The following is an 11,984-nucleotide window of genomic DNA, read 5'->3' as shown; positions in this document are numbered from 1 at the left end:
AATAACCATCTACTACACCAGCGATGTGCTCAACAAAATGAGAATCTGGGGCCATGTTATGTCCGTCCCCCTTCATAGCGAACACCATCTCTTTCATGAGGCAAATTGTTGCAGCATCATCAAGATTAGATTGTGCAGTGGCTAAGGAATCTATCGCAACTGCCTGTTCATAAAAATTTGTCTCCGTGTGATTATCATTATAAACCACAGGAACACCTATTGCCTCGCTAGAAATATCCCGAATATGCCGAGCCTCAACCGGAAATTTGCCGTCGCCCCTATTGCAGTTTGGAAGTGGCAATTCAGCATCAAAACTCCACCCAGAATAAAACTTTGGGCTACCAAATCCAAGGAATTGATCAACATCTCTTATTGCATCCATTGATCAAAACCAAGTTCATTAGAAACACCACAATTTGCCGATCCCATATTCCCATCACACACAATTGAATTTGAACTACTCCCATTAGCAAAAATATTGCTAGACTCCGCGTTCAAAGGACGAGCAACAAATTGATTGTCAACAATTGAAGGCAGAACATCTAACATATTCTTCTCAACCACACATGAAACTGCCTCTTCAGAGAATTTCGGAGCAAATACCTCTTGTGTGACCTCCTCCTTTTGCTGCGGTGGCAGGCGATTGGCTCCTGGTTCACGACAGGAAACGCTGTTGTGCAATTGGGTTGCCACTGTTCTAATTGCTGTGCGATGGCGAAAGTTTCCTTGAGTGTGCTAGGCCGTCGCATCAGTACTACCTGTTTCAGTGGGGGTTTGAGGCCCGCAATGAACAAAGAGGATAGCGTCGCCTCCCCGATGTGCGAAGCCTTTTGTAGCAATGATTTGAACGATGCTTGATAGGCTTCGACAGTAGAAGTTTGCCTGAGAGTAGCCAATCGACCGACGTAGTCATATAAATCGGGATCAAATCGCTGCTTAACGGCTAGCAAGAAGTCATCCCAACCCTTTCCTTTGTTATTTTCCACCCAATATTCTCTCCAATCTGATGCTGGGTGATCGAAGAGATATTGCGTAAGATAAAGACGATCATCTAGTGGTGTGTAGTGGTGATTATAGCACTTTTGGATCCTACAGATCCAATCTGGGGCATTCTCTCCGTCGAAACGTGGTGGCTCGAGGTGGAGGCGTGGCACGACCCAAGGTTTGATACCCAGCGGTGATTTTGTGACCGACGGCGGAAGAGGCAGCTCCGCTGACTGCTGGTCCGGCGGCTCCTTCGGTCTCGCAACGGTAATGGCAGTTGTGAGCTTGGCGAGGGATTCCTCTATTCTCCTGTGAACCTGGTAGGAATATTCATGCAACGGAGGTGGGGTATCGTAAGCGACTACTTCCGTTGCCATCAGACAAGTTGGGGTTGGGAAAATAAGTGGAAGAAAGATTGGCGTGAGTTTTGTTTCCATGAGAATTTGATGTTTTGGGAGTAATTGATTTGATGGAGGAAGAGTAAACAATGGAAGCACCAATTGATAGGGTTTAAGTTCCCTATCGAGCGACTTGTAGAGCACGCGAAATGCGAAGATTGAACCAAAAGAAATCGATAATTTCCTAGTTGAAGTTCTAGGATTTTGGAACAAGAATGAGAAAAGAATTTCTTAATTCTCAATGAATCAAAATGATAGAGAATTTTATTATTTATAGAATTCTAAACTCTAAAACCTATCTTGCCAAGCAAGCAAAATAAATAAATAAAAAGATTACAAAAGATATGTAAATCAAATAACTAACTAAAATAAAAGATATGATATTAAAGATGATCTTCGGCGAGATTTGCTAACTCGAGACCCTATCACACATACCACTTCCAAATTCAAAGGCGGTCTGAAAACTGTCAAAAGGAACAAGAAACATAATTAGCCACACTACATTTATTAGAATAGAGTTCCTAGAACTTTAGTTATTCTTGTGGTGTTCCCATGCTATGCATTGTTCCAAGCACATTAAATGAGTGCACTGAAGAGTCTCAAATCCCCCTATAAATATTGGGGAGATTTGCATCTATAAAATAATTCAAGGAAATACAAAACATTCTCCACTCCTAAATTCTCTCTATCAAATATAAAATGTCCTACATATCTCGCCCCTCTCGATTACCATCTTTAAGATGGCATCAGAGCGGGTTTACTCGGGCTTGAGACTCAGAAAAATATCACATAATCTCGAATACCTTTCCCGACCTTTTTCCTGCCAAAACAACCAAACAAACAGAATGTCAGATTCTGAAACAGAAAATCTCTCAATCACCAACCAACCTATAACCCTCACAGCCGAACAATTCCAAGAGCTTATGAGAATGAGTATGTCTCAGAAGGCAACACACCAGCCTCCTCCTCAAACAGAATCATTTGGAGAAGTCCATGTTAGTGAAAAACTCAACGGAGAAAACTACCCGTTGTGGGCAAAACTGATGAGGAGGGAAATCGATGGGAAGGGCTTGACATCTCACATTTCTGGAGTTTTAGACCCGCCCCTACCGACTGACCCAAGTCACGCACGATGGGAACAACGAGACCATTGTTGCTTCAACTGGATCATCGGAAACATCGATGCCAGCCTCGTGAATGAGGTTTCCCAGTACGAAACGGCCCGAGACCTATGGGACGGTCTGGCCACTACATACGGAAGCGGCGCCATCGATGCCAACCTCGTGAATGAGGTTTCCCAGTACGAAACGGCCCGAGACCTATGGGACGGTCTGGCCACTACATACGGAAGCGGTGCCGATCAATTCCATGTTTCGAACCTGCACAGGCAAGCATACAACATGAGACAAGGAGATATGTCACTAGAAAGTCTATGGCAAAAATTCCAAGACTTATGGATCTCTATTGACAGACAAGATCCAAACCCAATGGATACTCCCTCAAGCATCGAGAAATACAACCGGAATACACATAAGCACCGGCTCTACCAGTTCATCTGGGCACTTGACGATTGATACGATAAGGTCAAAAGAGAGATCTTAAACATGGAACCAATACCAACAGCTCACAAAGCTTACGGTTTGGTTAGGAGGGAATCCATAAACAACAAACTCATGAATCCAGAACCCAAAGTGACCGGAATCGGAGTCGGACTTGCAGTAATCGACAGAAATCGACCGGCCATCACCCAGAGCCACCAACTACCGAGGAACTTCACCAACCGGAGGGAGGAAGACAAATACAAGTTAGTTTGCAGCCATTGTGGAGGCAAGAAGCACACAAAAAAAACATGCTTCCACATCCATGGTTTCCCGGGATGGTGGGAGGAGATGAAGAAAGCCCGACAAGCAAGGAATGGAAGTAGAACCGGCGGCGGAGGAAGAGCATCAGCCGCAATCACCATCGACCGAGCCACCTACGCCTGACTCGATTTATTTTAAACACGAGAATTACCCGCAAGTGTACGGGGCTAGTGTAGCAATAAACAAGTACGCGTATCGTATCCACGGAGACAAATTGTGCAACTCAAGTACCACGAACCGATTTTGACTACTATCTATAGAATTCGGAAAGTTTGGTTTTGATTTTGAAAAATAATTAAACATAAACAAGATAAAAGCACGTAACAAAAGATGAGTTTCAAATAAGAGAACTAGGTAGAGCCTTGGATCCAACTACAACGTACACGATGTGAACAACTCAACAATTTCGATTACCCATTTGAAGTCTCTAGGATTACTAGGAAAGCCGCTAGTCTAGACTAAGCCCTCTCTCGAATGCACTTATCTAGTTGATTAACCATTAATAATGAAGTCTCCTTCTAATATTTCACAATTAACTCCTTAAAACAAAAGGCTCAAGCCCTCACTCTAGAATTCCTTCTCTCGAATGCAAATTACCTAGGTGTTGTTCATTCTTTTATCAATCCTAATTAGGTATCTCTCGATTACTCATAACTAGGTCAACAAACTCAATTGGTAGCTAAGCAATTGGATTGAAAAAGCACTAGACCGAAACAAAAAAATCACAAGAGCAAAGGTAATCAAAAGTCCTTGAATTAATCAAAAGTATTCATTGTAGTATTCACCAAAACTCTACAAACGATTTAGCTACTCATATTCAATGCAAATTCACAAGAGAAATCTATAGAAAGTGAATTAAACATAGGAAAACTAATGAAGATACTCCCAAAGATGAATTGAATGGGCAAATCGACTTCGTCTTCAAACTTGTTGATGAACTGACTCTTCGTCACTTCAATTGGCTCTGAAGAGTGGAAACTGCTTTTGGGGTGTGTGGAAAGTATGCTGGAGTCGAACCCTAGGTCCTATTTATACCCGGGGCGAAAAATAGAAGAAAATCAGCATTGCGAGCAAATCGCTCGGCCGGGCGATTTTAAGTAACGAAACGCCCGACCGTGCGTTCTTCTTAAACCGCGGCTTTGCACAAAACGCCCGGCCACAGTGGATACGCCCGGCTTGAGAGGCCAAACGCTCGGGCTTGCGTGTAAAAACGCTCGACCAGCTGCAGTAAATCGCCCGACTCCGGTTTTGGTACCATTTTCGTCCGTTTCCACCTATTGTGACTACAAAAACTCGACAAACTCATCAAAACACTAAAGTAGGGGATCATAGATGGAAACTCAAGTAATGTGCTACAATATACTCAATTAAGCACTTTCAATCATCCAAAACACTTGCTAAACTACGAGTTTATTAGCAACTCTCACTCAATCGAGTGCAAGGTAATCTCGCAAAGTATGCCCTCACTATTCTACAGTTTTGAATTCAACTCATTGTAACCTCTCTGTCAGAAACCGAGAACCAAACCAAAGAAGGGTTCTATTGCTTATTCATTCGTTTGTGAAGGTATACACCTCTTTCGCCCAATTCCAATTTCATATTATCGCACCCAATACATTCTACACCATCGTCACTCTAAAATCAATCTTTTAAATCGAACCAATTGAAATAAGATTCGAACTATAAGAATACTTCTGAAATTTTTAAAACTTACCGGAATTCGGATCGGAGCTGCCCGAGCCAACAAGGCATCGGGCAGCAGGCGCGGTCTCGGCAGACAGCAGCGCGGCGGCAACAGCGGTACGAACCGCAGCAACGGCAGGGGCTCTCCACCCTGTTGACTGACGGTGGGCGATGTCGAAGCAGCAACGTAATTCGGGTATGCTTGAGTTCAAATTGGGGACAAAATGAAACAGAGAGAAAAAAGGCAGTAGACGTAAATTTATGGGAATGAGAGTTTTTGTCATCCTTCTATTTTATTTCTTTAGGGTGCGTTTGGAACACGGAATTGGAATTGGAATTGAATTGGAATTGAAATTCTATGGAATTGAATTGAGTGGAATTGAATTCCAATTCAATTCCAAATCCATTGTTTGGTATTATTACGGAATTAATGTAGAATTATATTATAATTCCAAATCCATTGTTTGGTTACTTAAAATTGACATAAATTTGGAATTGATATGAATATTTTTTAAATAACATTTCGGGCCACCAAATCTGCCATAGCATTAGCTTCTTCAACACTCATATCGAGTGATTCTCCAACGGTAGCAGAATCAACCTCAATGTCAACCTCCTCATTAGTATTTTCTTGAAATGTTTTCGAACCTTGACCATCAGCACGATCTTGAGAGAAAAGAGCACAAATATCATCCCAATTCTCTATAACAATTCGTTTCCTATAAGGTGCAATTTTTGGATTTGCCTACAAAACAATAACAACCACAATTAACTTCACATACACCAAAACCTCCCAATACAGAATTTCCATTCCTGATCCTGTCCATGGGGGAAACCAATACAATGTACTCCCTCCGTCCCACTTAAAATGCAACATTTGGGAATCGGCACGGGATTTTATGTAGTGTTGTTTTGTGAGTAAATGAAGAGAGAGTAAAGTAAGAGAGATGAAAAAGTAGAGATAGAGTTGTTTCCATTTTAGAAAACGTTTCATTTTTAATGGGACAACCAAAAAAGGAAAACGTTTCATTTTCAATGGGACAGAGGGAGTATATTAATATTCAACTGAGAGTGATCGATCACTGTGAATCTATGATCACCCACAGTTTTGCCAAGCTCAAAATTAATCAGAAGATTCCATTCCAATCTGGAAACATTACCATCATATCTTACTTGGACTCTATCATCTTCATTCTGTCTTTCCTAGTTAATTGTCAATAAATTCAACAAGGAGGGAATTAAATGGTATAGGAAACTGGTGTGTTTGGACAAAAAGCTTAAGCTATGATCCAACAACTGAAGACATTGTTAACCATGTCTGCAGTTAACTGATACAGATTCAGTTGGAGCATATATATGTGAGGGAGCAACAATTGTTTCTTTTATCAGATGCCATATTTGACAAAAAGGCAATGACCGAAAGAAATTTTCTACAAATATATCACTTGGCCTGCTCTGCTGCAACCAAAGGGAATCAAGCTGTGAGGTTAGAACCTCTCTCTCTCTCTCTCTCTCAATCATGCTCATGTCAGCTTGCCTTAACACAATAATTATGTACAGGAAAACCAAGTGTATGGATAAATGAAATTGTTACAGTCCATTTTTGGAAATGAGAAGGCAGCAACTATTTAAAGCTTAAAGACAATAATCTCTTATAAAAGCATAAAGACAAGAATATACAGAAATAAATTACCTTTAGTCGTTCATTCCACACGTTTTCATCATGAACCACAATTCTACCCGTTGTGTTATCCCATGTGATTGGACTGCCAGAATTGCATGACATCAACACTGGATGCAAGATATCATGGTGTTTCTCCCAAGTCTTTAAACGAGCTTGAATATTTTGCTTATCAACCTTCACGTTTAGATTCACCCAAAGTGCATTTATGGCAGTTGTCCAAGCGGTAGACTTCCAAGCTGATTTGCCATCAAGCTTGTTTCCTTGGTTAATTTGCTCTATAAAGCTGGCTCCAAGAATTTTATCCATCTCGGGAGTCCACGTCAAATATTTTGATTTCTCTTTCAATGCTTGTGACTCAGCAACCATCTACAACAAATAAGAAAGGGCAGGATGCAATATTTGAGTTTCCATTAGAGCAAAGATAGCAAATAACAGGATGGAGAAAGGCGCAAATGACTCAACAAGAAAGGCGCAAATAACAGAAAGGTGCAACCAACACCCAACTCACAAGCATATGCAATGTCCCCTCATCTTCAAAAACAGTTTCGATCGCGAAATGACTCCAAGAAAAAACACATCTTTACTCACAATTATCAACTATGGCCATGTAAGAGAACTAACATAATAAAGTTGAAAATTCTAGATCCATACCTTCACTTCTTGATACAGTTTCTTCTCCCACGCCAAGAGCCGTTCCAATGTGGAGCAAAGACTCTTGGAATCACCTGACTGCTCGATTGAACTGGGATCCAACCGGTATTTAACAGCCAAAGGAGGTTTAGATGTCCAGCTAGAGCTCAGGTTACTTAGCATTCCACTAGAATGATACACTGTCTCTACAATAACACACCCAAAGAAACAAACACTCAACTTTCTACACATCATATCTTATACACATGACACATGTTGCATTAACTAATCTGCAGAAACAAAACTAATCAAATTGATGATAAGGAATTTGATTCTTCACCTGATTATCCATCAATCGATCACACAGATGAAGCGGCTAGGGCACGGCACGGCGCAATTGCAGAGAGAAAGAGCTAGGGCACGCGAAGAGCCGGAGAGAGGAAAAAGACGCGAGGAGGGAGAAACGAAAAAGTGCTGCATATTTCAGTTTTTATATGACCCGTTTCTATTTTGACCCGGTTTAGGGTCCGCGTTTTTTTTAATTCCAACCCGTTTTTACATGGAATTTATGGAATTGGAATTAGAATTCTTTTGTGATTTCATGGAATTAGAATTGTGGAATTGGAAGATTTGGAATTGCAATTCAATTCCAAATCCAAACATTTTTGTGGTGCCAAACATTGGATTTGGAATTGAAAGCTCCAATTCCAATTCCACACCTCCAATTCCATGTTCCCAAACACACCCTTAATGTATTTGAAGGTTTTTGAAATGGCATGTGAGGGAGTATTCGTGTTTTGGAGTGTGAGTATTCAAATCCTTATTCTTTGAATTGGGCTTTAGAGAATTTGATTTATCTTGGGAGTATTTGTTTTATCATTTGATGGACTAGTTGGTGTTTATTTTCATCTTACTTTGAATTGGGCTTTAGAGAATTTGATTTATCTTGGGAGTATTTGTTTTATCATTTGATGGACTAGTTGGTGTTTATTTTTATTGGGCTGTTTTAAATACTCCCTCCGTTCTTTTATAGTTGAGTCATTTTTCCATTTCGGGAAGTTCCCTCATAGTTGAGTCATTTCCATTTATAATAATTTTTTCCTCTCTCTTACTTTACTCTCTCTTACTTTATTCTCTCTACTTTATTCACTTTTTACTTTATTCTCCCTACCTTTTTCTCTTTCTTACTTTTTTTTATCTATTTATTTAATACACTCAACATTCATTTCTTAAACTCCGTGTCGAAAAGTTCCGCCTCAACTATGAGGGAACGGAGGGAGTAATTGTTTGTGGCCAGGAATAAAAATTACTCCCTCCGTCCCGGATAATTCGGGTCACTTTGACCGGGCACGGGTTTTAAGAATTGTAATGAAAAGTGGATTGAAAAAGTTAGTGGAATATGAGTCCTACCTTTATATATTAGTTTTATAATAAAATGTGAGTAGGAATGAGTTAGTAGAATATGGGGTCCACTACCAAAAATGGTAAAAATGAAATGAGACAAATTATGTGGGACGGACAGAAATGGAAAACTGAGATGAATTATCTGGGACGGAGGGAGTAATTAATTTGTTGGAACGTGAGCGGTAGGAATTAATCGAAATACTTAAGCTAGTTTTAATTGGGAAAATTGTACTTAATCGAGAAAATAATTGGAGACACAGGATGCATGCATCTTAATTATTTATTTGGAAAGTTGTTGATCTAGGTGTTATTTAATTGTTAAAGGTGATTTCTTGCAAGCGAGACATGTTATCAAGGAAAATAAAAATAATTTCTGACTAAGCTCTCGAGGTGGACTTTCTTTTAAATAAGAACAATGTCCAAACTATTTATTGATGAGAATGAAATGTGAAAATGTTTATCATGCCTTATTTTGTTTAACGTGCATATCTGTAATGGCTAAATGCAATTATTATTTAAATCGAATTCGGGTCCTTCTAGGACCGCAAACCCTACTTGGATTAGTGTACACCTATGGTAGACCGTGTGTCAGCGTAGGGGTTGGCTTAGTGACTTGGTTTATGGCCACATTCCAAATCATGTATGAGCAGATATGGTTGACGTCTATGGGAAAATGGTCAGTTGACCGTGATTTTTGAATGATAAATATTTTGGTGCCTCGGGCATTTCTAAAGTTAAAACCCTAATGGTTACCTGAAATTGGCATGATAAATATAAATACTTTTTGATAAATTGTTTTCGGCATAAGTCAACTGAGTATTTTATAGTACTCAGCCTTACATGTGTTTTCCTTATGTGCAGGTTGAGCGGTGACGAGCTTGTGGTGATGTTGGGTCAAACCTAAATTATTGTTGTATTTTATTTTGAACTCTGAGGGTCGTCGTGTCATCATACACGGCGTCACTCTTACTCTTGGATGCTTCCGCTGAGATAATACTATTTTTCGCAATTATATTTTGAACCCCTTTTTCTGTTGGATCATAAATTATGAAACAGTAACCGTTTGTCATTGGATTTAAGACACTGCTCTGACTTTCCCTCTGTTATTCAAATATATTTATCAAACTCTTTATTGAAATCCTAGAATATTTCTCTTTCTTAAAATCCTATTAGTTACGACCACCCGCATTTATTGACCCTAGAAAGGGTGGTCGTAACATCTAGTGTATGTTATGTTCTTGTCTAGTTAAAACTTCTTTCAAACTTTTAAAATCACTTTATTAAAAAATGTGGAGAAAGAGTTGAAAAATTTTCGAAAAAAATCAGGCATGGTGTTGTGTGTTTTTGGCGCCTCGTCGGGTGTCATTTTGATATGATTTTGCATAGTTAGATGAGCTCGGTTCTTGAGTGTTCTTGCACCATGTTTAAGTGTTCTTTATCTTTTTCAATGAGTCTTTATCTTTCAGCTTTTAATTTATAGTTTTCAAGGCATAATTAGGTAGTTTAAGTGTTGATTTTATGTTTCTCTTGCTTTCTTAGTTGTCAGCCAATTAGTCATTCTTCACACTTAATTTTCGTGCCTTATGGCATAGATTTCTTTAAGAGCTAACACTTAGTTTATTTTTCCCGAGCCTTTTAACTTAGTTTGCTTTCTAAACTTTAGGAATATTCATGCAAGTTTCTGCTTTGTTTTAATTTCCGAAATATTCTTATTTTCGCAAAGTGTTAATTTTTCACGCTACTGTGTGAGTTGCCCAAATTGTCAACTTGCCTAGTCCGCGATCCAGTTTAAGTGCTTTCTTTTAATTGCATGTTATTTTCACCTTTAGTTCTCACATTAGTTTCAGTCTTGTTTACATTTCGTATTCCAGTTCGCTTCCCTTAAATTTGAGCGTGGCGACATTGCCAAAACTTCTAAGTGTGAAAATATATAATGGATGCTATTCTTTCTTGTGGGGTTCGACACCCTACTTACTATAATTAATAGTAGTATTTTGTAAGGTGAAACCTTATAAATCTTGTTGAATAGAAAGGATCCATTGCAAAAAAAACACGCGTGGAAAACACATTTTTATGAAGATAAAAAAAAATAAAAAATAAAAACAATGCACATGTATCTACGTCAGGGATTAGTGAAACCACCGACAAGTAATACCCAATTTAGGACGCGCGTTAGTTAAAATTCAATGTAATGTCTAGTTTCTTTAATCCCTTTGCTCTCACTTCACTGAACCTGCTGCGCTACTGCCCCTCTTTCTCTCTCTAGCCACATTCCCACCTCTCCTTCACGATTTACATCGAAGGCAGATTGGGTTCAGTTTCTCAGAAAATTGGAGTTGGAACTGCAAGATTCAAGATGGTGGGAAAAGAGGATGTTACAGACGTCTTCAGTAACAACTCCGGAAACGATATTCTCGAAGCGAAAAGAGGATCCTGAACGCGAGAATCAAGTCCCCTCGGCAGCTTTAGGTTTTGTTGCTTGAAAAACACTATAACTCTTTAGGCAAAATATTGCATTGATAAATATGTTGTTAATGAAATGGCCTATTTATATATTTCTAAAACCCTAGGGTTCGTTTGATATCGGGGAAAGAGCCAACAAAGAAAACCCGAACGGAGCTTTATAGTTTTAGCCCGACACAGTGAAAGTAAATTAATGTCTTATACAAATTATTAAAATAAAATAGCAAGGAAAACATAAAAAAAGAGACGCTGCCATGCTGTGAACTTCACACTTATCTGGAGCTGAAGTTCTGGAACTTGGCCGGCGTCTTGAGCTTGTCTCTTGGTGTCAACTTCCTCGCCAATGACGAGCTCTCCTTCTCCCTCACCGCTGGCTGTTCCTCCGTGTCTGGTGTTAGCGAGTTGTGCGAAGAAGATGTTAAGTTGCCTACACAAGATGAGAAGAGAAAGAAATAACTGCCGTGTCTCTTGCAATACCTTATGATGTTAATGAGAAATAATTATGTGCCCTTTGTAATTCTAGAGATGTGTATATAAGCTTCATCAGCTTCTTGACAAAAGATTATCTAAATGAAAATTACATTTCTGGAAATATTGTCTACTGCTTTATTCTCTACTATGAAGTTCTTTAATTTCTTTCATGGTATCAGAGCAGGATCAAGATCCTGTCTCTTTTACTCTTTCTTTTCTTGTAATTTTTTTTTTAGTTAAAGATGGAAAATTCTAGCAACACAATTGTTGCTATCTCAACTCCAATGCTGCCGCAGAATCCACCGATTTCTGTCAAGCTCACTGATGAGAATTTTTTTAATATGGCAACAACAGGTTGAAGCCACGATCTGGGGATACGGCCTCCAGTCGCATTTGACCGGAGAT

At 39.3% G+C, this 11,984-nt stretch overlaps 1 long non-coding RNA gene across 1 annotated transcript; it reads right to left on the bottom strand.

The window, feature by feature from the left end:
- Window positions 1–1,900: 1,900 nt before the first annotated feature.
- LOC125203321 lies at window positions 1,901–3,358 on the bottom strand. The gene is made up of 3 exons (XR_007173343.1): window positions 2,867–3,358; window positions 2,663–2,761; window positions 1,901–2,572 (listed from the first exon to the last, which is right to left on the bottom strand). It is a non-coding gene; the product is annotated as an uncharacterized LOC125203321 (long non-coding RNA).
- Between the last annotated feature and the right edge of the window lie 8,626 nt (window positions 3,359–11,984).

Source organism: Salvia hispanica, chromosome 2 (genome assembly GCF_023119035.1).
Source record: "Salvia hispanica cultivar TCC Black 2014 chromosome 2, UniMelb_Shisp_WGS_1.0, whole genome shotgun sequence".
Taxonomy (NCBI): Eukaryota; Viridiplantae; Streptophyta; class Magnoliopsida; order Lamiales; family Lamiaceae; genus Salvia; species Salvia hispanica.
The sequence above is the reverse complement of the archived record's forward strand: the minus strand, read 5'-3'. Positions and strand labels throughout refer to the sequence as shown.